Genomic DNA, 26,900 nt, shown 5'->3' with positions numbered 1-26,900 from the left:
TGGGAAATGTTGTCTGCTGGAGCCAGCTCCTCCTGCAGTAACTGGTGTGCTTGGACCCAATCTATGTGAAAGTTTCTTTTCCAGAAATAATTGTTCTTGACTACTGTCAGTGCAGGAAACTTACAAAATGTTGCACTCAGCTGATGTAAATTGGAAAAGTCAGACTACCTACAGTGGATTATCTGTAGATTTAGTATTTTTTTTTTTAATTTTATATTTACTGTTATTCTCTATATATTTTTAATGTATTTCTTTACTAGTCATCCAACCAAAGGTGTCTGCAATGGAAGCAACTGAAGATTAGGAAGACAATGTATGGAGTAGCAGCAGAATTCAGGTCACTGCAGCACCAAGCAGAGGGTTACGTGCTCTGGAAGTGTGAGTACCTGTCTCCCACTCTCTTGAGCTAACTTCAATTTGTTTTGCTGGGAGAGCTTATAGAGGAAAGATCTGCCTGGATACTTTTTTGAAAAAGAAAGAGAGAAGAACTCTTTGATAGCACAAGGATGCAGGCATGAAAACACTAGAAAAGGTGTCCAGGAAGAATTTAAAGATGGATTAAATTACAGATATTTAGGTGTGATGAAGAAATTCTACAGTAAGCACAGGTAAGACAAGCTGTTCTATCTAGGGAAAATCAGTGGCAAAAAATGGGAGTCAAGTATAACAACACAGAAAGAGACAATTTTTTTCCAGAAATCTCAAAATAAAGGAGAGAAATTTGGTATAGGAAAACCCATGAATACTGAGCTATCAGACCCTCCAGAATCACCACAAAATGGCATTTGGAAACCAGACAGATACCAGATGCTTTCTCAACTGATGGGAATCAGGAAAGAGGTGGTCACAGAGTTAATTTCAAATTTACCCAGGATGCTGTTCAAATGGATGGTGGGGATACAGTGCTGTAAATTTAGAGTGTTATGTGAGACCTGCTTGTAAATAATGAACAAAACTGGGAAGCACAAGAAAACTTAGCAGTCTTAGATATGAGAACTCAGCAAAATGCTAAATTACTGTTTTAAGTAAAAATAACAAAATTTTATAACATGTTTCCAACTAGTCATTTGACAGATTTCCACAGATGGTCTGAAGTATGCATGAAAATATAACACAAGTGGAAAATTCCTTGTCTAGCTTATAGCATCCTTGCATGCTCTCTCACGTGTACACCTTCTGCATGTCCTGGAGCAACAGTCTAAATGTAATGAGTTCATGACCACTGGTGGCTTTGAGACAACACATAAAAGGAAGCAGAAGAAACCTAGCAAGAAAGAGTGATCTTCCCAGTGTTGAAATGCAAGGAATTGCAAGAAAAAGCAAAGGGATCAGTGAAGATGGTGTTAGCAGGACAGGGAAGAGGCTGGCTGAGATGTGACATGAAGAAAGACTCATCATAAGTTGATGCCAGCAGTTCTGCTGGTGCTAGCTGAAGCCATCTAAGCAGATGAGATGATCTCCAGGAGATGCCCCAGGAGGCATCTGTTTTCTTTACATGAGAGGAAGGAGAGGGCAGGAGTGCTGGAGATTCCCAAGTGGAGTGACCATGGGACAGAGCAGTAGCCAGGAAGGATGGACAATGTGACTGAGGTAGGGATGGAGGGAGAACACTGGGGGACCTGATCTAAGGGGCTGTGTGGACAGGGAGAATGTAGCAGAGAGGAAAAGTAATTCTGAGAGACAGGAAGGAATATGACTTCAAAGGAAATTTGTATTCAATGACATCAAAAGCAGCAAGATATGGGGATGGTGATGGAGAAATGTGAAGCTGTAATGATGAAGGTGCAAGCACTGGAATAAAGGTGTAGACCCAGGTTGTTTTGTTGAGAGTGGAATTGGCTGTGATGCTGGCTCGAATTTCTGAGTCAGAGGACAGGGAATAAGAAAGGTGGGTCAGGGTGGGATTTGGAAACAGCGAGAGATTATGATGTGCTTACCTTGGAGGGCTTGATGAGAAAGCCTGGAGGAAAGTGGGGACTCAGAGAAATACAGGATGGAGGTACAAGCTCTTAGGAAGTGGAAGAGAAGAGAATGAGCAATGTCATTGGCTTTTTATGAGCCAGGGATAGCGCAGAAGAGGAGGAAGCATGGTTCAGTCCTGGGAAAAGCTGGCGGTGCACCACATGGAGGTAGAAGACAGAGAGAAGAATAGTGTGAAGGAGTAGCCTGAGGTGATGGGCAGGAGGTCAAAGGGAAAGGAAACTGAAGGAGGATTGGGAGAGAAGGTGGAGCAACAGCTGCTAGGGGAGATGTCAGAAGATATGAGTAGTAGGGAAGTAAAGAGGGAGGGAAGGGTACAGCAGTGCAGTAAGGCTTTGTGTCACTGAGGAGTGCAAGCAGAAAGAGGATGGGAGTCAGAGCAGAGCTAGCACGAAGGTGGAAAGGATGGAGAGATGGAAATATTCCAAGGAGGAAGGGAGGGGGAGAGACAAATGAAGAGGCAAATTATAACTAATGCAATAATTAGCTGCTACAGCAGTAATCTGATTGTCACCCGAAAAAACAGGCAGGGAGATCACGAGCGAGGGGGAGGCGTGAGCAGACAGAGGCACAGAGGTGGGCACAGAGGCAGTGCGGGGAGCAGCCGGTGCCAGGGCTGCAGTTCCCATGGCAGCACACGCAAGCATAGGCCAAAAATGTGCAAACGTGGTGACATCAGCAGGGGACAGCCCGGCAGGCTTCCATCTCATGCTGCTCAGGGTGGGAGCAGAGAGAGCCATGCACCTCCCTGGGTACCAGGGCCGCAGGGTTCTGCCCCTGGTGGCACAAGTTACCCCCACATTTTAAGGCCAGGCCTTACTGTTGAGAAATGGGTTTCTTGTGCTCTTTTTCCTTGCTTCCAGGTGTCTTGAAACACAGCAGAATGAGAGCTGCTGAGTGTCTTGTGGGCAGTGAGGTGTGTGTGCTACATGGCAAGAAGGCAACTCTACCTTGGAGGGGGGCAGAGGGGAAGGCAGCACCCATCCTTCTGCCCCCCCATGCCCACTCACCAGGGGTCTGGGGGTTTCCACCTCCAGTGCCCATCTCAGCCTGGCCCACTGCAGCTCCGAGTGTGCAGGTGCCTTCAATGAGGCTGTCACAGCACGGGGCCAGGCTGGGTACAGCAGGCAGAAGCAGCACATGTTTTTCACAGGCTGGAGCCATGTTCTTCACTCATCAGTAATTTTTGGCAGAATTTTCCCTTCCTCTCCTATTACCCCTGTAGCTAACCAGTGCCTGGGGCGTGCAGCTACTCTGCAGTTTATGCTCATGTCCTACACTAAACAGCTGGAGATGGGGCCATTTTTTGTGTCCAAGGGAGTGGTGGTTAAGCAGTGTTTCCCAAAGCCCCAACACTCCCAACAGAAAGGACCCTCCTGCTGGGTGTTGAGCAAGGATGCTGCTCCCTTCTCCTCCCTGTGGCAACCTGGAAGGTGATCTATCTGGCAGGAGGATGCCACCTGCCCAGGAGGAGCCTTTGCTTCTGCAGGAGTTGCATCAGCCCTCCAGGGCAATGCTTGGGGGTTCCGCGGGTTCGCAGCCGCATTTGGCAGCGCAGCTGCATCCAACAGCAGAGGGAGCTCTGGGAGAGGAAGAGGAGCGGACGAAGCCGGGAAGGAGGGAGGGAAGCAGAAGGATGGGAGGGGTAACTGCAGGCAGCACTGCTGGATCAGGTAGGGAGGTCTTTAACAGAATAAAGGCATGAGGAAAAAAGGGGCCAGAGAGAAGAGGTGGCTGGCAGGCAACCACCATGGAAACGCAACGCCAGCAGAAGTTTACATATAAAAAGACATGAAAGAGGCAAGCAAAAGAAGTGTCTGGGTGCTATTTCTCTTGTAAGATTTAAGACCTAGGCTAGCTTCACGGTGCCTAGTGCAAAATAGCTCTAAGGGGGAGGGAGGTATCTTAGTTACTCGGGGAGTGTTTTCTCTGCATTTAAATATTAAGAAGGTCTGGCTATATTATTTTTTTCTGAGGAGAATGCTCCGTGTGGAGCATTGTTCTCAAGTCAAATTAATCTCAGAAAGTCTCACTGACGTTTTGAGAAAATGCAGTGCCATGAACTCACACCAGGATCAAACCAAAGAGGCAAATATACCTCTGTGGCTGTGTAAATGCATCTGTTGGAAGATGATGGCCATTTCTACCAGACATGGGATGACAACAATACCAACCAGCCACATCACAGTGTGTGAAAAGCCAGTGCAGCAACATGACTCTCTTGCCACAGAAATCAGGAAAATAAATTCCCTGATCTTTCCAACCCTCATCCCCCGTGGTCCTGGGTGCAGCTCAAGAGCAGGTATGATTCATTCTACAATCTCTGGGCAACCCAAGGGAAAACTGCCTGCTAATGTCGATTTCTGATGTCAGAGCATATAATTAACTTGACAAAGCAAAATGTTATTTTGGGTTAAGGCGTGATCAGACCTCCCTTCTGCTGTTTCTCCACAAGTTGATAAAATTAGTTGGAGGTGTTCAGGCCTGGGGAAGGTATATATGTTTAGTTGTTTTATGGTGGCTCTCTCTTACAGAGTTGGCCGTGAGTTCACTGCTGTAAAATACATAAAAATATTGCCAGTGCTTTCTCTGATAAATTTACATTCAAGGTAAACACAGAGAAGTCAGAATGATTTGGAGATTACAATAACCTGCTTCTCTGTTGCTGCATGTATGTCCAATGCTCCTCCCTTGTACATGTCTTTAGAGCAGGAGAAAAAGCAGGTTTTAAATGAGCATGCTGACTGCCACAGTGGCTGTGGATAGGAATCATAGGAATACGTGGGATCTTTGAGGTGTGTCATGTTAGAGTTGATAGTGTGATGCTAAACTGATAGTGGATATCTAAATGTAGAAGCATTAGGGACTGGAATACTTTGTTTATTGTCATTGCATTTGAAAAAGTATTGGGGAAAAGATTTCAGAGAGTTATAGCAAGTTGTTGCTATGCTTTCCCTTGGGTAGATTCTTTATAATGGAACAATTGATGTAATATGATCTATAGCATGTACACATAACTAGCAGAAGGTGGTGCAGTTAGGGTGAAATGATTAATGTAGCCATTTCAAGCAAAATCGACTTCTCTTAGTGCTGTGTTGGCAAGCCTGGTTTCTGTATGCTCCTGGGCACAAACACAGCAGCCCTGTTGTAGTTGTTGAGGTGGGAAAAGAGTTCCAAGTCTTTCCAGGTCCCTGATAAAGGATTGCCATTTTTAAGAAAGCTTTCTCTACTCTCCTTCTACAGAATGACCTGTATTTCCTTTTCTACATGGAAAAATAGGAAGACAGAGAAAAGGCAGCATGTAAGTAATAAATTATATATTATTCCCTCACATCTTTTTTTTTTCTGCTGTTTTTGCCCGGTCTTTCTGAACTTTTTTTTTTTTTTCCCCATCGTCCAGCTGAGTGAGTCCTTAATCTCCAGTCATTTGAATGACTGGAGATCGGTCATTTGCAGGCTCTGAGCATTTTGGTCCTGCATATGTTCTTTCTTTTTCCTCCTGCTGCTCAGAAAGCTCTGCCCAGCTGTGCACCTCATTATGCCTTTGTGGCTAGGCTATTTCAAGAAAATGTCTTCTGAAGGAATAACAAAATCAGAAAGCTCTGACAATTTTAACTGTGGGATTGGGGAAGTAAAGGTTAAATGTTAGCACAGATATGGCTGAGCACTCTGAAGGTAAGTGGCTTGCCATTTCTTTAAAAACCATCATTTTCCCAGACCCAGGTAGGGCACTTATGTTTTGTGTCATGCCATTTGCACATGGAGCCACAGCCATTTTGCTGAGAAAACCAATTGAAGGGGGAAGAAAGGTTTTCAGGCATGATGTAAAGAAGGAAATAACAGACTGAAATGTCTCAAGGCGAGGCAGGGAAACCATTCCAGCAAGCTGGATTGGACAAGCTGTGACAATGGAAAGCCTCTTTTGGTCTTACCCTGCTAATTCTGGCTGTGACAGGTTTTTAATTTTTATTCCCTATTCAGCCCCCATGCTTACCTTATACTATTTGTGGAAACCCAGATGAGCAGAAGAGGTAGAGCAGTCAAGTACAGAATTAACAAAATAGGAAGAGCTAAATGGATGAAATGGACTAACTCAGTCACAGACTAATCCTCCTCTCCCAGCCCTCTGGCTCTAAATACGTGAAGATACTCAGCACCTCAGTGGTGGTTACTGGCATGCTGCTGAGTTGGGATCAGAGTACAAAGGTGCCATCTCACCAGGCACTACATTTGACTGACACAGGCTCCATCTCAGGCTGGCCAAGCAACACGACTTTACTCCTGCTTCTGCTAAGTTAAAGCCCTGCTCAGGCAAGCAGCCTGGCTGAGGAGCAGGTGACAGTGTTTGCAGACAGCACAGCTTCCTGCCTTCCTGCCACACCTCCCTCCCATCTCAGATGATCCTGTGTGTTTTGTGAATTTATCATCCCTTATCGATAGGTACAGAATGAAGCAGATTGGCCATCTGTTGGTATATCCACTGAAAGAAAAGTGAAAACTCATGAAAATTAGGTCTTCTGTGTATATTGGGAGCAGCCAGTAGAAGTTGAATTGTTCCTGCTGTCACTTGAAAAGCCTTGCTAGGCTGCAGTGTGACAATACAAGCTGCTTACCACACACAGCACCATGGCTGCTCCTCTTGTATCAAAATACAGAGGTACTTGATAAGAATGAGGCCTAATCCCTCAAAACTCCATCCCATTTTTAGATGCCATACCTCATTTTCAGTGACTGACTTTGTATTGTAGCAAATTATATATGAGAGCTCCTGGTCACATTGTGGAGTTACAGGTGTAAATTCCTAGGGCAAATAAACTGATGTTGTAAGCTAGAGAGACTCCTCCTTTTCTCAGCACAAAGACCAGGAAAGGATAGAGAGATTTTTTCCAACAAGGAAGTTCAGAAGCTGGGAAAGAGAGGCAGCTCTGGAGCAGAATAGGCTGGTTTGCAAGACCTCCAAAGGTCACCATGCTTTTAAAATAGAGACTGCTGTGTCAGGTGTTTGGAAACAAGCATTATACTGAAGTGTCTTCAGAAAAAGTGGTAACACTGGTCTGGATAATTATTTAAGGAGGAGTTAGAAAGTAACAAAGAAATTTGGTTGGCAAGAATAAAAAAAAAAAAAAAATTGATGGAATTACAAATGAGCCACCATGGGAGCTTTGCAATGCTTTTTATAGTGGAAAAAACCTGCTGCTTCTGTTTTCTTAGATATCTTTGAGATTGCCAGTAAAACTGTAACTAAAGGAGAATTGCCAGACATAATTCAGGTAGACTTGCTGAAAGCTGTGATGCTGTGTCCTGCCCACAGGGCACACTGGGCTGCAGTATCCCTGGCAGTGCAGAAGCCATCCCTCAGGTGAGAGGTTTCCTTCCTCTCTGGAGGAGCCGAGCCCCTGAGCCCTCCACTCTCAACTGGCTCTCCACAGCCAGCTGTGGGCACAGGCAAGGCAGGGCCTTGCCAACATCATCTGACTGCAGAGCAATAAAGGAGCTGCCAACACATTGCCTAATTTTGCTTGGAAAGTCAGCTTCACTCCTGCTGGGGGAGGGTGTGGGGCACAGAGGTGGCACTAATGGTTGTGTGGGTGGCAAGTGGTAGATATGAGCTGATAAGTGACTGCATCCCCAGCCCCATCTTCCTGCCCATCTTTTTAGATAAGCAGTAAGGGGTGAACTATTCAGCATTGAGAAACCCTTTTTCTTGGAAACAGGTGGCCTGGATCCAAGCGAAGCGACACATGCATTGTGCTCCTTGCTTATACTGGAGTCTTCTCCTTCAAGCTCTGTCCATTCCATGAAGCCAGACTGCTGTGTTTCTACAGTCAGTTCCGTGCCAGTTTTCTCTTCTATCTGCCATCTGCACTGCTCATCTACTCATCTAGTTCCTCATATTCCCCTTCATCTTACATTCACTTGCGTGAAAAATATGACAAACCTTACAAAGCCAGAACTGTCATATTTTCTCATATGAATTTTCCTCAATGTTTTCTGAAAAAAGTATTAGCACTGGCTATTATTGGCACCATTTCTTCCTGCTCACCTTTTGCTGGTGTCCCCCCCTGCACCTGGCACCCTTGGACTGAGCTTGGACACCCACTGGACAATATCAAACAGGTACATCTGACATGCACAGCATGGCTGTTGGAGTGAAAGAAGAACTGGAAAACATCTCAGAATAAATTGTCAGCTTTCTAGCCTGGCCAAACTCAAACCACTATTGGATGTCTGATATTTTCTAAAAATTCTTAGTGACACAAAAATGGCAATAATGCTAAGCTGGAAAAATGTGACATCTTTTGGTTAGTCAGTGTTAGGGAATCTGAAAAATTTCAACAAAAATGCAGTCATAAAAACCAAACAGGATGAATTTGTCATGTGAGGCATATGGCTGCATTGCTGTTGTTTGTTAATGTAATCACTAATTCAGTCCTCTGAGCCACAGATGAAAGTAACAATATTATTTTAATTATGAAAAGCCAATGTCAGAACTGTGCAAGTGGAAAGAAGCCATTTTTTCTCCACTGTCTCTATATTTCTGGCATCTCTTTTATCACTTTTTATAGAGTTACTTGGAGCTGGCTGACTTGTACTCTTTCTGAAACAGCCCTATTCACTGTAACAGAACAGTTGGGATGTATATTTGCCCCCAGCTGAGCTCTTCCAGGTTTTTAACTCCCCTCCCCTCTGTTCTGTCCCACTTCAGGCAGCCAGAGCCAGAAGCAGCAATCTAGAAAGGGTCGTGCAAAAGCCCTGAGAACCAGAGACACTGGGAGAGGTTGCTGCTAGAGAATCTAGAGAGGAAGGAACACAGCATTTTAAATTAAAGGAAATTTGAGTTACCTTTTAAAACATTTCACAACAAGGGGAAAAAAACAAAACCAAAAACCACAAACAAGCAAACAAAAAAACCCACCCAAAAACCAAAAGAATAAACCAAACCAAGCAACCAAGCATACGTTCTGTGGGAGTTCAGTCTTTCACACTCACAGTTGCCCTGTCAGAACGGGACTCTAATTAGATCTGGATCTACCCAGTTCCAGGTGTCTTCTGCCTCAGGTCCCCAGAGCTATTCATCTGTTTTGCTGGTGTGCCTCAGCTTGGCAAGGTCTCTTTATTGCCAAGTGAATGTGGATTCAGCCAGCTCTGACCAGCTCTGGCATTTGAAAAAGTCCTTTTTCTTCCACTTGAATTTCTCTGCCAGCTGCCTGCGAGTCAGGATTTCCCAGCCAGCAGCTCATGCTATTATCTGTTTTCACTTGCCTTGATGTTTACCAGATTGGACTGCTTTTATCTCTATTAACCCTACCTCACTGCAGAGCCCTAGCATTGCACACCCTATGTGCCTTGGCCACTGGATCACTGCAGAAACAAATAAATCGATAATAAATTCAAGTCATTGTGGACACAGTGAGGTCTAAAATACTGGCCAAAAAGTGATGTCAGGGAAGAAAATAACTCAAAGGCCAAATAAAGGTATTAAAAATCAAAGCTGAAAATAATTGACAGCTCATGAGACTAAATCTGAACTCTGCTAAAATTCTCCACCAGATGAAAATGCTGGTATGAAAATAGTGCTGAACAGCTGAAAGCAGGACAAGCTGGCCTGATTTTCTCTGGTCTCAGGAGCTGAATTGCTGCTAAGAAGTGCTTTTTATTTGTAACCTTAGATACATTGTACAGTCATTTAGACCAGAAGGTCTTATTAAAAATGCAACTAAAAATATAAAGGGGAGATTCTCAAACTTTAAAGGGCCATAAAGCTTTTCTGAACAAGCACCTAAGGATCATTTCATACCTCCTCCAATACCTAGAAATCATGGGAATGAAGCAAAAGTTGGAAGAGGACCTAGTATTTATGCATTTTTAAATTCCATTCTTAATCAAGTCAATGTAGTTTCAAAGACAAAAAGTTACATACAGTTCTAGTTTAAAAAAACACAGATCCTGTCACTTGTCAGGTCAGTGTTCAACAAGGACTCTGGGATATTTGTTCCCACTTAGTTAAAGGAGGAAAAAAGGCTTCCAATAGATTTTGAGGTGAGGAGCAGCTTGAATTCGGCTCCTTCCTCAGTGTGCGGTGTTCGTTCTCTGGAATTGCCAGCTCCAAGCTAAAGATGCCTTTGGCTTTCTGGTTTCCTGAAAGACTCAAGAGATGTGCAATAAAACGAACTTCTTCCCCAGATAGTGTTTTAACGATTAAAGCACACTTTGAACTCGTCGCTCTTTTATTTCCTTCCCGTACTACATTTCATTTCTCTGCACAAAGAGACCAAGCCATCGCCTTTGCTGCCAGACGTTTTGCTTCCATTGCTGCCGTTCAAACGAGCGCCGCGCTGCAGCGCTGCCCACGCCCCGCAGACCCCGCTCCAGGCCCTGCCGCAACCCCCGCACGGGGCTCTGCTCGGCTCTGCTCCCCTCACGCTTAACGGTCCCCCCCGCCCCGCCCGTGCCCCGCAGCCCGAGGCCGCAGCACCAACCCCCCAGCACCCGCCGGCCCCCGAAGCTCAGCGGCCCGCAGGCACCTGAGCCTGGCGGTTGCGCGCGGGGCGGGCGGGCCGGGCCCGGCCCTCACATGCGCGGCGCCACGGGAGCCATTGGCCGCCGCCGGGCCGCGGGCGGTGCTCTCAGGCGCGGGGTCGGCCCTTGCCGCCGGCAGCCGGTGCTGTCCGTGCGCTGAGCCATGCGGGTGTGCGCTGCGTGCGGAGAGCGCGCTGCAGGGCGCTGCTAGGAGCCGAGCCCGCCCGGCCCGGCCTCCTCCTTCCCGCCTGCTGCCGCCGGCCGCATGGCAGCGCCGCGGGAGTGACCGTCCCGGAGAAGGTCTGCGTCCTCGCAGCACGCACGACCCGGCGCGGCCCGGCCGGTTGTCTCTCGGGGTCCCCCAGCCCGCGGGGCCGTCCCTGAGGTGAGGTGAGGCGAGCGCGGGGCTTGCGGGGGGCGGTGGGGCTGGCAGCGGACGGACCGCGGGGGAGCGGGCGGCATCGGTACAGACAACCCCCGCCTCGCCCTCCTCACGCTTTCATTCGCGCCTGTCTGCTGCTTTTTTTTTTTTTTTTCTCCTATTTTCTACCTTCAGAAGGGCCTGAATTGATTCGCTGGTGTTGCTGCCAGCGCTGTTGTGCCGCGGGGGCACCGCGGCCCGGCGGCCCGGCTGCCGGTGGGACCCCCGAGGGACGACTGTGCCTGGACGCGATGTTTCAGCCCCGGGGCGCGCACCCACGCAGGACCTGCCCGCCGGTGTGGGGCCGGCCCCGGCTGCGGGTCTGGGAGCGCAACGTTCCACAGGGAAATGCGGCTGGAAAAAGCGAGCTCCATTCCAAGACTGGTGGTATGAAACCCTCGCGGGGACCGCCGGCTGGGTGTCTTTTGTATGGGGTCAGCTGTTTTTGCTGTTGCACCACACACAAATTAAAAGGGCCTAAACCAGTCGATAAAACACATCTTCAGGACAAAAATGCCCTTGCCAGAGAATCATTTGTGGGGTTTTTTTGAGTCAAGTCTTCCCTTCCCCTTCCCTTTCCCCTGCTCCCTAAGTACGTCGTAGTACCGACTCCTGCTCCTGGAGGATCCCTGAGCCTGGCACAGCAGCTTCACTGTCTTCTCTGCAACCTCCATTTCCCCCCGTCCCCGTTACAAGTGCTGCCACTGCTGCTGAACAAACACGAATACAGGCACGGAAAGCTTGTGACTTGCACAGCATCCTTTGGGGAAGCTGATCTGCGGTCACTGGGGGAGGCATGCTGCACGTTAACGCACACCAGCTGCCCCTGGCACGTTCGCTGGACGCTCCCAGTGTCTAAGAGCCATGAGGTATGTTACTCAGACTTGAAAATGGAGGACGGTAGTGGTAACCAGCCTGTTGTTTGGTGGAGTAAGTCTCAGCAGTACTTCCTGTAATGGTGGTGCTGAAAGTGATGTTTTACTTGGCTTAGCTGCTGATGCAGAGCACAGAACATCTTCAGTGCTAGCTGTGGGTACCTGCTACTTGTAAGCGTTGTCAGTTACAGCTGCTTTGTTTGTTGTTTTTGTGGGGTTTTTTGTTACTTTTTTCAAATATTGTGAAATATTTTGGGTTTTTTAGTGTTATGTCCCTCAGCTGTGATAGGTAAGGATCATATTTTCTGCCTTTAAATCTGAAAGTGGGGAATGGCCTCTTGTTTAGGAGAGAGGGATTTAGGATTTGAGAAATCTACAGGAGTAGCACTGAGGTCTCGATCCCACAGCTCTGACCTTTTGAAAAAGCATTCTTATCCCAGATGGAGTAGTAAAGCCCCTTTCTGTGTCTTTTTCTCTTCCTTCCATTTTTTTCTTCCTCCCCTGTTCTTGGTGACAGAGGAAACCCCCTTGTTGCAAGCTTAGTGTAAGGCTTGATAGTGTAGAAGGTTTGTGTTGCGTTATTTGCTCTTGATTGCCATCATAAATTAATTCACCAAGCCTTGCTCAGAGGCCAGGATCCTATTCATTCTTTGTGATTTACAAATCCCCTATAAACCTTTTATTGTTAGTTGAAACTGATTTATGAGGTCCTGACCTAGGAATATGCTACTGTGGCTATGTTTTCTGTGCTATACACCATTTTCTCTTATGTTTTTGAGCAAGCACTGTCTTTGTAGTAAACTCATTTGGTGCTTTGCCTGTATCTTGCTTAGTGAGAAGAACACTTGTCCATTATGTCTGCAATATCAGTTTTCTTGGACACAATAAGCAAGGAATATTTACATAGATACTGCTATTTGCAATCAAGATCACTTTGATAAAGATCCAAAGTTTACAAAGGCTACATGAGGTAACATGGAGAAGGGAGCAGCATTAAGCAGTAATTTATTTTGTGAGGTCCAGATATGCACAATAGATATCTGTACCAGTCTTTACATCCTTGAGGGGATGTTAATCTGTCCAGCATGTTCAGACCCAGAGGAGCAATTCTAAAGCAGCAGCTCTGGTAGCAGAAAACCTCTTTGTGCTGCTGTCATGGGAAGGTAATTATTAATAGGAACAAACCTGAATAATAACAATGCAGAAGAGTGAAAGCACTTAGGTGCTTGCTGTGGAAAGGTTAGCCAGTGTACATTGCACTAATACACATAGCTACGCATGTGAAATACAGTTTATTGTATTCCAGTTTTTTCTTAGTCTTGTGCTTCTGTCGCCTCAGAGGAGCCTCTTCTGTAGCAGTACGCAGGTGGTGGGTGGTATGGAGGTATCACGACTGTGCATCCTGTGTGGACAGCTGTCTTGATTGTGTGCCTGGAGACTCAGAAAAAAGCTAATGCTGTTGGTGATACCCTTGCAATAGATCCTACCAGTGACAGGAGGACAAGAAAATTCAGCCTAGTGGAGAAAAGGTCTCTGGTCAAAAGTGCACCTGCCCATGTGTGTTGTGGCTTGGTGCAGTTTTAAAAGAAGTGACAGTACTGAAATTTCCTGCCTTGAAGTTAGGTGGTCTTCCCATTTCTTCTGTGTATTGAAGTACCATTCAAAGCTTGTTGAAGCCAATGGAAATACATGAATTTTGAATCAGGCCCGGCACCACTGTCTGAGTTTCTTTCTCCCTTTGTTTTCTCTGATGGTTCCAGCTGCTGTGCTGGTTCCTGCCTTTGCTGTGTACCGGTGCTGCTTTGGGATGTCTTGCAGACAGCGTGCTGACTCAGCACCTCTGCCCAGGGTCTTCCATTGCGCTGGAGGGATGTTTTTATGGAGGTACACGCACACTGATCACTTGGCATGAATGTGTGGCTTGAAGTGTTTAATTAGCATGGGGCTGATTATACTCAAATGTTACTATATAAAGTGGGAAGAACAAAACATGTTATTACAATTTCTGCTGTTCAAATTTCTTTATTTCTTGCTATTGTTTAAATGAGACTATACATTTTTTCTTCCCTTTTTCCTTTTTAAGTTCAATTATTGTCTCTTGATGGTGGGAAGATTATATCCTAGCAAAAAACCCCAAATTATTGATGTATTAAGAAAAATAGAAATAATTTTCCCCAGAAATCTTACATTTAGATAAAGGCTTGTCTGTGCTTTTGCATAACTGACATTGTAAGCATTTTTTTTGTAACAAGCAGTGAAAAGTCTGTGGCCTTCACCATGCAAAGACTTGTGCACATGACTAATTTTCCACACATGTATAGTCTCATGAGTATGCATGCATAAGGCTTTCTGAGGTCATACTAGAGGTTCTTGATCTTTAAAGTGTTTTTCTTGGCTGTGATGCTGAGATGCTGTGGGCCTCCACTTGTAAGTATTTGCCAGACAAGGGCTGAAATATGGAGAAGGATGCTTGTGAAATAGTTTTCTAAAAGCTACCAGAATTATATTTGTAAAAGCGATTGTAATCAGTGTTTCAAAGCTATTCTGTACCTCTTACCTGGAGAATACTTTAAGCTACTTTTTTTTTTGAAGTTTTACTTGCTTGCATTAGGGATGGGTTTGGCTCACATCTTTCGGTCTAAGCAAATTGAGTGCAATTTTCTTTTAACCATATAACAAAGAATAGGTACTGATTGCTTGCCAAACAATTTTTCCCCTCAGAGATTCCAAACAAATTTAAGAAAGAACAAAGCCAGTATTTCTAGTGCTTACCTTCTTGAGAATCATCTCGGGGTTTGGCATGTTAAAAAGGAAGGTACGTCACAAGTCAAGTTGGCACTTCCTAATGCCATCAGTAATACTAATATCTGCATCATTAATTTTAACTGACAGGACTTCAGTCTTTCTCTGACCATGAATTTCTTTAATTAAAGAGTTGAAGCTCTTGTAACTTACCTATATATTCAGCTAGCAAGAACAGGTTCCTGTCCCCTTCAGGAAATTGATAGGAAGATAGCAGCTGCCTGGGTGTTCAGATATCCTTGGAAGGAGGAGGAGGAGGCTTGTTTTTCTTTGAATCAAGCCAGCAAAATGCCACTTTTGTCCAGCACTTGGGGATGAGCAGTAGTAGTGTGGGAAGGTAGTATGGCAGCACCAAGGACCTGTTGGTTGTCACTGTTTTAAAAGAAACATCTCCACTTTTGTGATTTGTTCCAAGACTCAAGTAGTTGTGGTATTCAAGACTTTAGAAACAATCATTGTGTAAAATACAGTGCCTTTAGGAGAGTAGGACAATTATTTCGTTCTCAGATTTTTTTCTTATCAGTGATTCACTTCTTGGTGAAGGTAACTGATGAAGAAACAGAAAAAATAGACAGGCTGAAAGCATGTGGCAGCCAGCAGTGGGAAGGGGTAGCAAGTCATCTTTATTCACCATGGTCCTGCATTTTGTATTGTGTGATCAATAGAAAAAGAAATGGTCTGTTTCTTGTGACCTGCCTTGCTGCTTGCTAGTATTAAAAACAGAACCCTCTCTGTATATGGCCTTTTTGTTAAAAGTTAGGCATCTCAGGTGTTCTGTCTTATGAAAGACTCCTTTGAAGACCAGGAAAATGCAATGGAAGATTTCTCAGACTCAAGGTGTGGGCGTAGCAGGTAATTAAATGCTGTTGCTACCTTTTCCTATCAAACATCTCTTCAGACTGTCTGCTATGCATTTAGATGTGAAAAAAAAAGCACAATTCCCAAACAAGAGTCTTTAAATCCCTCTCTATTCACTTGCTCAGGATTTTTCTGTCTTGTCTCCTGATTATTTTTCCCCATATGTCAAGACCATGGATAGGGCCACCTGAATATGTGTCTTGCTGTTTTAAATATCTCATATCTCTTTGACACTTAGATGGAGCTGGAAACTTAGAGCAAACATCCTGAAGTATCTGCTGGAGACCAGTAATGATCTGAATGGGCCCCTGGACCCCTTCCCTAAATTCATTATGTGAATATACACCCAGAAAGGAAAAATCAAACATGAAAGCTCTTTATAGCCCTTGGAGTGAAGAAGCAGGGCAGGCTCCTGCTCACCTCTATACAACTTAACAGCTTCAAAGCCACAGCCAAGATGTAGGGTTGTGGGGTTTTGTGGTTTGTTTGTTTTGTTTTTTTTTCCCTTGGACTTCATTCGATACAAGTCAGCACTGAGATAAGTTTATCTATATAAGATATTCCTGATTGCCCTTGGGTTCTACAGAAGCCAGTGGTGCTACACCTCTAGTGCTTTCAAGTCTAGCCAATGGCATATGGATACCAACATGCTTGCTAAAAGTGGTGATGTTTTTTGGGTGGGCTTTGAAGCATTTTATTATTCCTGCAGTGATTTTCCAACTTGGGATTATAGCTCTAAGGAGAAAACAAATGCATAGGATATGTGTATGAATATGTCTTAAATATCTGTATGTTCTTCAACCATTGCAGGATAGGATGTACAGGCAACTTAGACACTTTCAGCTGATATGATAATGCCTATAAAGAACACCAGTGTCTGGAGTAACTGTAGTGCAGACTTGTGGAAGCAATGTGTAGTAGAGATGGAGGCAGCATTATAATCCCGAAGTACCTTAAAATAAAAGCTGTTAACCCCAGGGAGATCATTCATATACCTTGATGTGAGCACATAAAAAGTTGAATTTGTCATAGTTTGTCAACAAAAAATATAGCTTGTCTGTCCTAGATACACTGATAAAAAAAAACAAGCTTATGCAACACTGATTTGCTAGTCATTGAAAATAACCTTTCAGATCAAAAGCTTCCTCTGTGAATATTAATATTTTATACAGAGATATTATGTAATAGGCATTTTGTCACCTTTGCAGACCTTCACAGAGGACTGGATGGTTAAGCAGGTGTTGATTGTGCAGTATAAATTTGTCCACTAAAGCAATGAAAGTGTCAATGAATGATTAAAAAAATAGTCCATCTTGCATATTTGCACAGTGCTTTGTGTACAGAACATGGAAAGGGAGGGTAGGAACTATTTTGGTCTGAGAGTCCCTGCATTAAAACTTGAGTGAGAAATGTGGAAGTTAGTGCTGTAGCTTGCTTTGTTTTCAAGCACCACTATGGTTGCAAACACTTTTTCACGTGCATTAGCAATTGCCTTCATCAAAGATGCATGGAGGAACCAGACTTCATGCTTAATCTGCCTGGTGTTTAAAAAATACAAACTGAGGAGTCTACTTACAGGGTTTCTTTCAGTGGCTGCCATCCAGAAACTTTCATGTACTTGCTTTCTGTCTAATGTAATTAATTAGATAAAGCTTCAACTACTGAGTTTAGAAGAGAAAATGACAAAAGGGACCCCTAACTTTTCATGCACTTGACTTTTTTTTTTTAAATGACAGCTTGCTGTTTTGTAACCCATAGTAAATTTCTTCAGTGTTTTACCTCATTAGCATTGTCAGCAGACAGAAAAGGAAGACTGGCTTAATATTTTGCTCTTCTCCTTTCCTATGACTGACAACAAATCTTTTGGCTCTTGAAACAAGGAAGTGGAGGAATGCAGATACTCAAATGCTTGTTGGTACTGCAAAAACTGTGTTTATTCAGTGCTAGTGCCCTGATGAAAAGCAGTTAGGAAAGTGTCTAAGGAGAATAATTGGAGAAGAACAGCTCTTAGAAAAAAGAGTGAACTCAGAATGATGCAGAAATGTACTAATAATTAGGAACATAAAAATGCAGGGCATGATTGTAGTTTCAGTGGTTAAATTTAGTGGTTAAGCTTTATTTTTTGTATAATTTGATTTAGGATGTATCTAGATTGAAAGGTGAATTTGAGTGCCTATAGTAGCATCAGTCATTTTAACCAAAACAGATTTTAAAGAAACTACTGGTGCCAGAGTTACAAGAAAGCAAAACTAGTAAAGTATGTAGTAAAGCCAGAAAATAAAAGCGCAAGGCACACAGAAATATGAAGGAAATTAGTAATGCTGTGGCAAAAGAAAGGAGATAGCAAAATTGTCGAGATAAATTGATGGAATAAAATTGTGTATACTGTTCTGCATGTGGAAAGTGTATGAATTCTGTTTGTTTGTCTGAGGGGAGTCTCATCTCCACAAATGGGGCTTTCACTCTAATGCCTGAATGGCCAAGCTCTCCCAGTTTGTAATCAGCTTGAAAGCATGCTGCAAATACAGACCCCTGTGTGAACATACATATTCATTACCACGAATTTAATGGGTACCTATAAACTTACAGGTCAAATTGGGAAAGCATGGTTTCGGCTGAATAGTTTTGCACCTGCCTGATTTGTATTGTAAAATTGCAGTCTGTCTGTGTGCTCAGCAGCCCAGAGCAGCCTGGTCACCACCAGCATGCAGCTTGGCAGTGCAAGAAACACAGAGGCTTCTCTGCTCTTTCTTTTGTGAATGAAGAGAAGAGAGGATGGCAGCCCTCTGCACTCTTGATAACTGCTGCTTTCTGACACCCCAGCCACCTTAAGGCTTCTTCACTGTCCAGTTATTTACCTGCTTGCTGTCTGAGCTTGAAAGGTCTTGGATCTACCTAAAGCATGTAATACCCGAGCTACCAGCATCAGCCCCCTCTGTTATTGCCAGTGGCTTAAACAACAGGTTACCTATAGCATTGTCACATTTTGCCTGCTTGCCCAGCAATGTTTGATTTGTAAATTTCTTCTTATATTCCTGACTTATCTGACAGAAGAGAGGGGGCAGGGAGAACTTTGTACACAGTACCGGGCTCATGAGAAGGGTAAAAAGAGGTAGCTGCAAAGAGAAGAAATACAGCGAGCTCCTGAAATAAAAGGGGTGTTGGGTGGCATGTGAAAAGATGCAGCAAGGATGTAGTATTGACAATGAAATCCACAGGGAGCAGTAATGGCATCCTGTAGGCTCCCATGGAGTAGGAGCAATGCCCAAGGTGTTTGCCAAAAGGAATGTGGTTTCAAGACCAGATGAGGCAAATTTGAGCTCACACTACTGTTGAAATGGGAAGTCCTGCCTTTCTGCCTGCCTCTGCCTTGATGTTGTAGGACACTGCACTGAAATGCACAAGGGGAGAGTGTGTCTGTGGGTGACTCTGCTCTTTAAGCAGCAGAGTGACCACAAATCAGCTTGAGCTGATTGAGATAGTCTAACCAGAGAAATACCAAATTTTGCTGCTACATGCTGCTTTTGACAGTACTTCAGTAGGTTTCTCTGCTGGTTTAGGTTTTTTCTTTGCTCTTACTGGCATGGCATTTTTCTTGAGGGGTGGTTTGTTGTTTTCCTTACACAGCAACAGGGTAAGAAGGTAGCATTTTAACCAAAACCACTGTCAAATATCTGCTGTTGGCTGGGTACTTGGACATACATGTACAACTGAGAATTACTCAGTTGTTCTGAAATTAAACCTCTAGTGACTGGAATCACTTCACTTACTTTATTAACCAAGTTCTCCCCCAAAATACTGTGATTTCACTCCTTTTCAGAATTCATAATAATTTGCTTTTCAGGCACATAATCTGTTTCTTTTTCACTGTTAGCAATAATTGTTTCCCTGTTTAATGCAGCCTCTGTTAAGAGCAACAGAAGTGTTTTTCTTAGTGGAAAAGGTGTTTGATCAAGTGACTGTATAAATGAAGGAAGCTATGCGTAGGCTACAGTATATAGGACGTGGCATTTGGAGGTTGCACGTGTTATGCCTGAAGTGCCAAGTGCCTGGCTGTGATTCAGATAAAACTGGCACTGGATGATGCCAGCACCCCAGTGTAAATGGGGTGTAACTATTTCCCTATGCTGAAGGGGCCTGAAAGAAAAGAGAAGGATTAAAGGGAATGAGTGCCAGAGGGGACTAGGTTATAAGAGAAGTGGTACATGTGCTCCTTATTTAATCTCCTTTGTGTATCCACTGTCCCACATACTGACTTTATAACAGAGTGGGTGTATATTCCTGTATCAGAGCAGATGTTTCTGTAAGTAAGACATTGCTTTGTTTTAATAAATTGAGGCTGTCATTTTAAAAATGGGAGGAGGAGCTGAGGGAAGAAGCATAAAGAGAGAACTATTCCAGTGGGATTTTGAACAAAATCCAGAAGGATTTCTATGTCAAAAACTGCAGGGAATATGCCTTCATTGGTCTTAGCTCTGCCCAAGATTCTACTTATGTACTGGTATGGTTTATGTGATAGTTTCTTCTATAGTAAATTTTTAAATAACCAAATCAAAATCTTATGAGAGTGTGTTTTCCTTTGTTTCCCTCCACCTCTCTAGGTATGTTCTATCTAACTCCTCACTCTGCCCTGGACAGGGGAGGTTGCTGGTGGTAGATCTCAGCAGTTGTTCATTTGTGATAGAATTCTTGAAGATAAACTGTACTGCTCTTCTATGCCTTACAAAGTGTGGTGGTTTTGGTGTTCAGTCTCTTTTAACACATTTCCTGAAAGGCAGATGCATTTTCAAAAAATTACTACACCTACTTTGGAAAGGGGAACTTCCTTTGCATTCTGTTTTCATAAACTTTTGTATTTGGAGTGTCTGGAGAGGAGGGGATGGAGAGCATGGCAAACTCTACTTAGGCCCTTTTTTTGTGAGTCTCTGACCTTTTGAGAAAAGGTTGCAGAAACAGCTAAGGTGAACAGCCCTGTGGCTATGACAGCATTCTCTGTCAGAGCTCAAGTATGATCCAAAGGTCTGTTCTGAAACCAGCTTGCAATGGAACTTTGTAAAGTATCTAGGCAGAGCTTTTTTCCCCTGTGTATTTAAAAATCAACAGTCTCTGAAAGCTCTAGTTCTGGCGATCTGTGCTGCAAAAAGGTATTTAGTAGTTCTGTGACAGCTAAGCCACCCTGAACCCTTTGAAGGAGGAAAAATAAAGTCCCTGTAATTTCTGTACTTCTTTTGAGATGCATATTTTGTGTGTTTGGCAGTGTCGTCCCTATCTCCTTATCATGGATCTCTACTTCTAAGAAGAAACCTGGAACAGCAGGTTTCTGCTGACCTTTAAAACTTTCTCAGTGGAAAGCACGACACTGGGCTTGTTCCTGTGGGCTTCTGAGTGCCAGTAGTTGCCAACACTGAAAAGGCCTCAGAAAACAAATGAAGAAGGAAGGGTGTGCTGGTTTATTTTGTTTGCTTTTTTTTTTTTCTTTTTTCCCCACAGTGGCTTGGGCACAGCTCAGGTTGGTGAGCACAGTGTGCGTGGCGCTGGGCACAGACCCTTGTGGCGGGGCAGCTCTTCTTGGCAGCAGCTCTGGGCCCTGTGGCTGAAACAGGGGATGCACCTCGGTGTCCTTGCCTGGGGGGCTACCCCTCTTCCTGGCGAGGTGCTGCTGCCAGCTGGGCCGGGGCTTGCCAGCCCTGTGGCGCCGTGTTGGCAGCGGTGTGCGGCTGTTGGCAGCGCTGGGCAAGGCCTTGGGCACTGCGGGTGCTTCCCCGGGGGACAGGGGGCAGAGGAAGGGCAGCATGGCGGCAGCCAGAGCCCTGCCTGGTGCTGGGGGACTCACTTGGGTTCTGAATCAGCATCAGTCTGCCAAGCAGGTGTTTGTTGATTGGAGGCAATTATTGTGAAATACTTGATTTATAACAAGGCATACTTAATAAGCAGCAAACTAAAATAAATACTTGTGAATCACCTGCTGGAGTCTGGCTGTTCGTTTTGCTGAGTCGTTGCTTTCTGTCTGTGGGCTCTGCTCTGCCCTGGAGCCTCTGAGTCGGTGGTGGTGAAGGCAGCCATGCTGGGGTCTTGGCTGATGGAATGGTTGGGCGGAGAATCTCATTCCTTCTCCATCTTGTTTATCCTGGCATCAGAGGTGTTTTCCAGAGGTTCTTCAGGCAGCTCACTGGCTCAGGGAGGGCTGTGTGCCTGGCAAAGTGCTGTAATGCAGCAGTTCAAGGGTGATCAAAGCGGTTGTGTGGAGCATATGCAGTGTGCAGCTACCACGTCACTGGGGTCTCATCTGGCTTTTGTGGTGGTATAAGGAAGCAGCAGGGTAGAAATAGCAGTGCTTTTGGTTAAGGATGAGGCAGTAGGTTTAAGAAAATGTGTGGAATGGAAAATTGCTAGTTTGAGAGATCTCCACTCTTCAAGAGTAATACAACTCGTTTAGAGTGTTTCTGAAATTATTAAAATAGGGGTGCGCTCAGGCTTCCCCAGAGATCAGGCACCAGTGGCAAAAGGATGATGAACATTCTGCTTCTGTGTTGCAGAGCAGGGTTTCTCTGACACCTGCTAGCGTCAACACTTCATTCTGCCACTTTTATTCACAGCTGTCTTTTTTATACAGGAAGAGTCTGTGGTGCTTGTCAAAATGAGAAAGTGACCGTCAGCATCTGGCTTCGTATTCCTGTGACCAGAGCTTCCTGGAGCCCAGTGCTCAGTCCAGCTGAAGCCAGAGGAAGAAAGAGGAGGAGCACAGCCTGATCAGGTACCGAGTGGGAAAAAGCTGTCTGCTGAGCTGAAGTGGAGGTGTGGATTGATCATTAGTTATAAAAATAGAGTTCTGTTCCTTATGTGATATGACAGTGTCCCAGTAACAACAACCACATCTGTGTGTCTGGTATGCATGCCTGTTATATGCTTGAGTTCTGTATGTAATAGGTATGAGGTAAACATAAACAAATGTGGCTTAGCTTTTGCTGGAGTATTTGATGTACACATGTAATGTGCAGTACAACTCAGTAGCCTCAGTGTCCAGGCTCTGTGTGAGTTGAAAAGAAGGGATTAGAGATACTCTTAATGGATGTTTCAATGTTGAAGAGCAATTTGATGTCTTGATGAAAGACCTTTTCCTCAGATTTATTCTTTTTTCTAAGAGGGAGAGATAAGTGTTGGTTTTCAAGGAGCACAATGTTATGCAGCAGCCACAGAGTGTAGAAAGGTAGCAGAATGCTGGGTTTTAAAAGAAAACCAACTGTCACTTGCTACCTGTGGTTTTGTTTGCTGAGATTCTCTTCCTGAAAACTGATATTTATTCTTGCATTTGCATCCTTCAAATTGTCATACTTAAGACATAGGCTCATCTTATTGTAGGAGACAGAGTTCAAGGTTCTGGTTTATTGTATTTGATTTATCATACTTTTCTTTAGTAACTGTACTTCCCAGCTTATGTGGAACTCCTGCTCCAAGACCCATGTTCTGAAAGACTTCAGAGAATTGTATGCATCATTAGAGATTCTCTAAAAACAGGGCTGCTACCAACATTGCATTGCTCATGCAATGCTTGGGATGGTAGTGGCCCACAATTCACTTCTAGAGGAAAGCATTCTTTGAAGAGGCACAGGGGTTTTCAACTTGAGTGATGCTTTTTCTCCAGAAATACCAATACCTGTCTTTTAGACTGTCTGCATTTATTAGTTATATTTGGATGTTAATTTTTATTTATTGACTAGTGGAAACAGCAGGGTTTTGTTTAGATGATCTGTTAAGAGAATTTTTCCTAGTGGGTGCATAGTGGTAATTTCCAGCGCTGTCTGGTTCTGTCTTTCCTTGTGTGGTTAAAAAAGGGAACTTCTTTTCAAGCATGCATTGGGAATCATTCACTTTTTTATCTTGGGAAATAAGAATCAGCATTTATTTGATTCAACAACCAACTTCCTTCTTCCCAAGGAAGAGAGAGCGGCTCATTTGCTTGCAAACATCCCTCCTGTGGAGAGTGTTTGCTGAGGGGGGTGGAGGAAAGCTAGCAGCCACTAGTAAAATAGCTGCATAGCAGAATGAAGAGGGATTATTGAAGCATTACTAGGAAATTCATGGCTGTGTGTAAGACCTTATGTACTCCACAGACAAGTTGACCTAAATTCTGCAGCCAGGCCTATGGTCTCTGTGTTGATGTGATGTGGCAGGCTGGGTAACCCACAGCAGATCTGGGTTTAAAAAACCAATGGGGACAGAGAAGATGTAAATTTGTGTAGAAACACTGGGCAGTTTTTATAACTGTATTTAATCTATTTTAAACTTTTTTGTTGTTTTCTAACCCATGCTTATCTACCATTGAGTAATTTTCATGTAGGCAGGATAAGTCTGAATTACAAGGGTGCTCATGAGGAGGAGATTGTTTACTCCTGGATGGGGAAATACATGGGTGTTTTTACCTGTAAGAGGCTTGTACAGATGGCTTGGATTTGCTATGTAGGTTTTAGTAAAGTAATGGTGATACTGATCTTGTCAATAGTGCAACAGTTAACCCAGCTGACACTTAATCATGTGTTGGGGGAGAAACAGGATTAAGATACATTTGACATAAATGGAATGGCTTTCACTTTTGTTTCCAGGCAATCATCAAGAGCTTACATTATACACAAAACATGACGCAAAAATACGAATAGAAAATTGAATGCCAAGTCTGTCAAAGTAAAGCTGGTCAGTCTTACCTGTATGCAGAATTTTGGTGCTGTTACTTCTTGTAGTAGGACTGTGACTTTGCAGTTTAGTTTCTTCTGGCACAGACCTGGTGTGGTGGCAGTTACTGCTTTCTCTCTTTTTCTGTAGATGTAAGACTGATGCAGTGCTGTCCTTTGCCTTTGCTCTTACCATGTGTACGCTTGTTACCTGGTTTTGTGGCTTCCTCTTCAGCGTGCCCCTTATAGCTACAAGGGTAGGCTGTGCTCCTAAAACCGGTTCCTATGAAAGAAACATTTTATGCAGGCAAAAACCTTTGCAGCTGCTACAAGGTCTTCTACAGGAAGGCTTTTGCTGGAATAGTTAGGAAGCCAGAAAAGAAAAAAATTGGCTGTTATGGCTAAATCAGCAAAATGTTAAAATGTGGCTAGGGGCTTTCCTACTCAAGTGTTCTGGTCTGGTTACTGTGATGGAACGTGTATGTGTATATATAATATGTTTGTGTTTGGAAACCTCTTCCGTGGGAGCATAAGCTTTAAGCCCTTTTGAATTTTTTTAGAGGAATTTCTGCAGCTGCAGAGTTCTGAAGCACCAGGGGAAATAGCGATATCCTCAAACATAGCTGGTTTATTTTAGATCATGTTTCACTGATGTGCTTTTGATTTGTTTTAAGAACAACTTGCCTGTATAAGCTGTTTGTTTACTATAGGCACATAATAAGCGGCAACGCCGACCTTCTTCTGAGGGTAGGAGTGAAAGGATCCAAGGAAGGGGGTTTTGCGTGGTTATTTTCTTTCATTTCTTGTTTCCTGTTTTACTGGTGTTTCAGCATCCAGCTCCTCTGTGCAGTGTCAGAGTGCTTGTAGGCAGTGAGGGCAGAGGGAGGAGGGCAGGGCCAGCCAGTTCCCCAGCCAACACAAGGGAGCCACTGTGTACCACAAGGCAGCCATGAGACCCTTCAGGGACTGTGGCCAAGAGAGGAGGAACCAACATGCTGGCCCCGTCACCTCCCTGCTTTGGACCAGGTTTGACATGAGGATAGAAGAGCAAGGACCATTTCCCCCTGTGTATGTTTCAATATCAGAAGTTTTTAAACTGGAAGTTTTTAAATTGACAAGTCAAATTAATTTAAATTTCCCACAAACCATTAAACTGTTTTTTGCTTGCTACCTATCATCCTGTTTCTACATGTCCTTGTTAAATGTCCCTCCTCAGCTTTCCTGGATCCCCTTATGGTAACGGAAGACCACTATAAGGCCTCCCTGGAGCCTTCTCTTCTCTCTCAGTCTGTCTTATAACATGAGGTGCTCCAGCCCTCTAATCTTCATGGTCCCCTTCTGAACTTGCTCCCATCCATATGCTGGGGGCTGCAGAACTAGACACAGTACTCCAGGTGGGGTCTCAGGAGATACAGATATCACTTTAACCACTTCCTTGCAAGGAAAATTATTTCTCTGCATCTCACTCCAGTGTTAGAATTTTCATGTGAGGTTCTCTTTTCTTCCTGTCCTCCCAGCAGAATTTTCAGTGTTGATGTTAGATACAGAAACTGGAAAATAGCCCCATTTCGGTGGTTTTTCCATTGTTTTTTGCTCCCATATTTCTTTGCCTAGATGGGAGACCTCACTGACCATTACTAATAGCAAAATCCAGTCCCTGCAGCTGCACGTCTGTGAGCTGAGCTTCTTCCAGACAGCCTGAACCCAGCCCTGCCTCCGGCAGTGATAGCGACTGCAGCATGGGGGAGGGGGGAGACAGCGCTCATGGGTGTTTGTCAGCAAGCTTCCTATAGCTGAGGAAAATCTGAGCAGGGTCAGAATGCAGCAGTGCTCTCTTTAAGCCTTCAGCAGAGTAATGTGATGTTTTCGTGTGTATAGACCTGTTTACCTACTGAATGTGTACCAATTCAGGAGGCTGCAGTACTCTTAGCGATGTGTTTTGACACAATATGTTGTTTTGAAATATATATCTACTCTCAGCTCTCACCTGGAGGCTCAGAATGCGCATTTGCAATAGGAAGAGATTCTCAACATGTAGTCACTCCATCAAGCTTCTTCCCTTTTCTTTGGTAGGTGATGCTCTCTTGAGTAAGGGAGCACCATCACCATGAGCTTTGAGCTTGGCCTCCTGTTCCTTTAGAGGCTGCTGGAGCACCAAATCAGCATAGTGAGATACAGCACCAAATGTCCATCCTTGCCTGATTTATTGTCCCAGTGTGGCAAAACACTTCCAACAACTGAGAAACTACAGGAGGGGTTGGGCTGGGGCAATGTTAGCATTTCCAAGACCTGGTTTTCCTTGTCTAAATGCTTCTAACCTTGTCTAGTAATGCTCTATTTGCACCTCGTGATGGTGAAAAGGACATGCCTTAAGAAGTTGTTGACATTATTACCTGGTACTTCAGACAGCTCTGAAGTCTAGGGGAGGGAGAGAGATTTGCGAGAGAGAAAAATGAACAAACAGCTCTTTGCCTCATTATTTTAAGTGTTTCTGTGGTTTAGCTGTAATATTGTGTTATTTTGTCCACAGCTTCTTATGGGCCTCTTCTAGAAAAATTTTAAATTTAAGTAAATATATTTCTCTAGGTTAATTTCTTATTTCAAGTGCAAGAGTTTGCTTTCATTTATAATATTTCACAGCCTCCAGTGGTTGGCCTTTGTTGCTATGCAATAAACTCTCAGACTTTCTGCTTACCTGACTTTACATTTCATGAAGTAGCTCTTGATCAATATACTGTTGGAAGCTGTAGAAATATTTTCTATGAATAATTAGAATTC

At 44.1% G+C, this 26,900-nt stretch overlaps 1 protein-coding gene across 14 annotated transcripts in view; it reads left to right on the top strand.

Annotated features, from left to right (window-relative positions):
- The first annotated feature begins 10,603 nt into the window (after positions 1-10,603).
- The window catches only part of LRRC8D (leucine rich repeat containing 8 VRAC subunit D), a 49,898-nt gene continuing 33,601 nt past the window's right edge, over positions 10,604-26,900 (top strand). For 2 of the 14 annotated variants that reach the window (XR_003987791.1, XR_003987792.1), the window contains exons 1-2: positions 10,677-10,885; positions 22,070-22,210. The gene's annotated coding sequence lies outside the window, so the exon portion shown is untranslated. Of the gene's footprint in view, positions 10,891-11,056; positions 11,834-13,556; positions 13,681-15,694; positions 16,847-22,069; positions 22,252-26,900 lie in introns of those variants that run through there. The other 12 variants (XR_003987796.1, XR_003987795.1, XM_030455042.1 and 9 more) reach the window with 12 other exon arrangements.

Source organism: Calypte anna, chromosome 8 (genome assembly GCF_003957555.1).
Source record: "Calypte anna isolate BGI_N300 chromosome 8, bCalAnn1_v1.p, whole genome shotgun sequence".
In the NCBI taxonomy this organism is placed as follows: Eukaryota; Metazoa; Chordata; class Aves; order Apodiformes; family Trochilidae; genus Calypte; species Calypte anna.
This window is presented reverse-complemented; position numbering and strand designations above follow the sequence as displayed.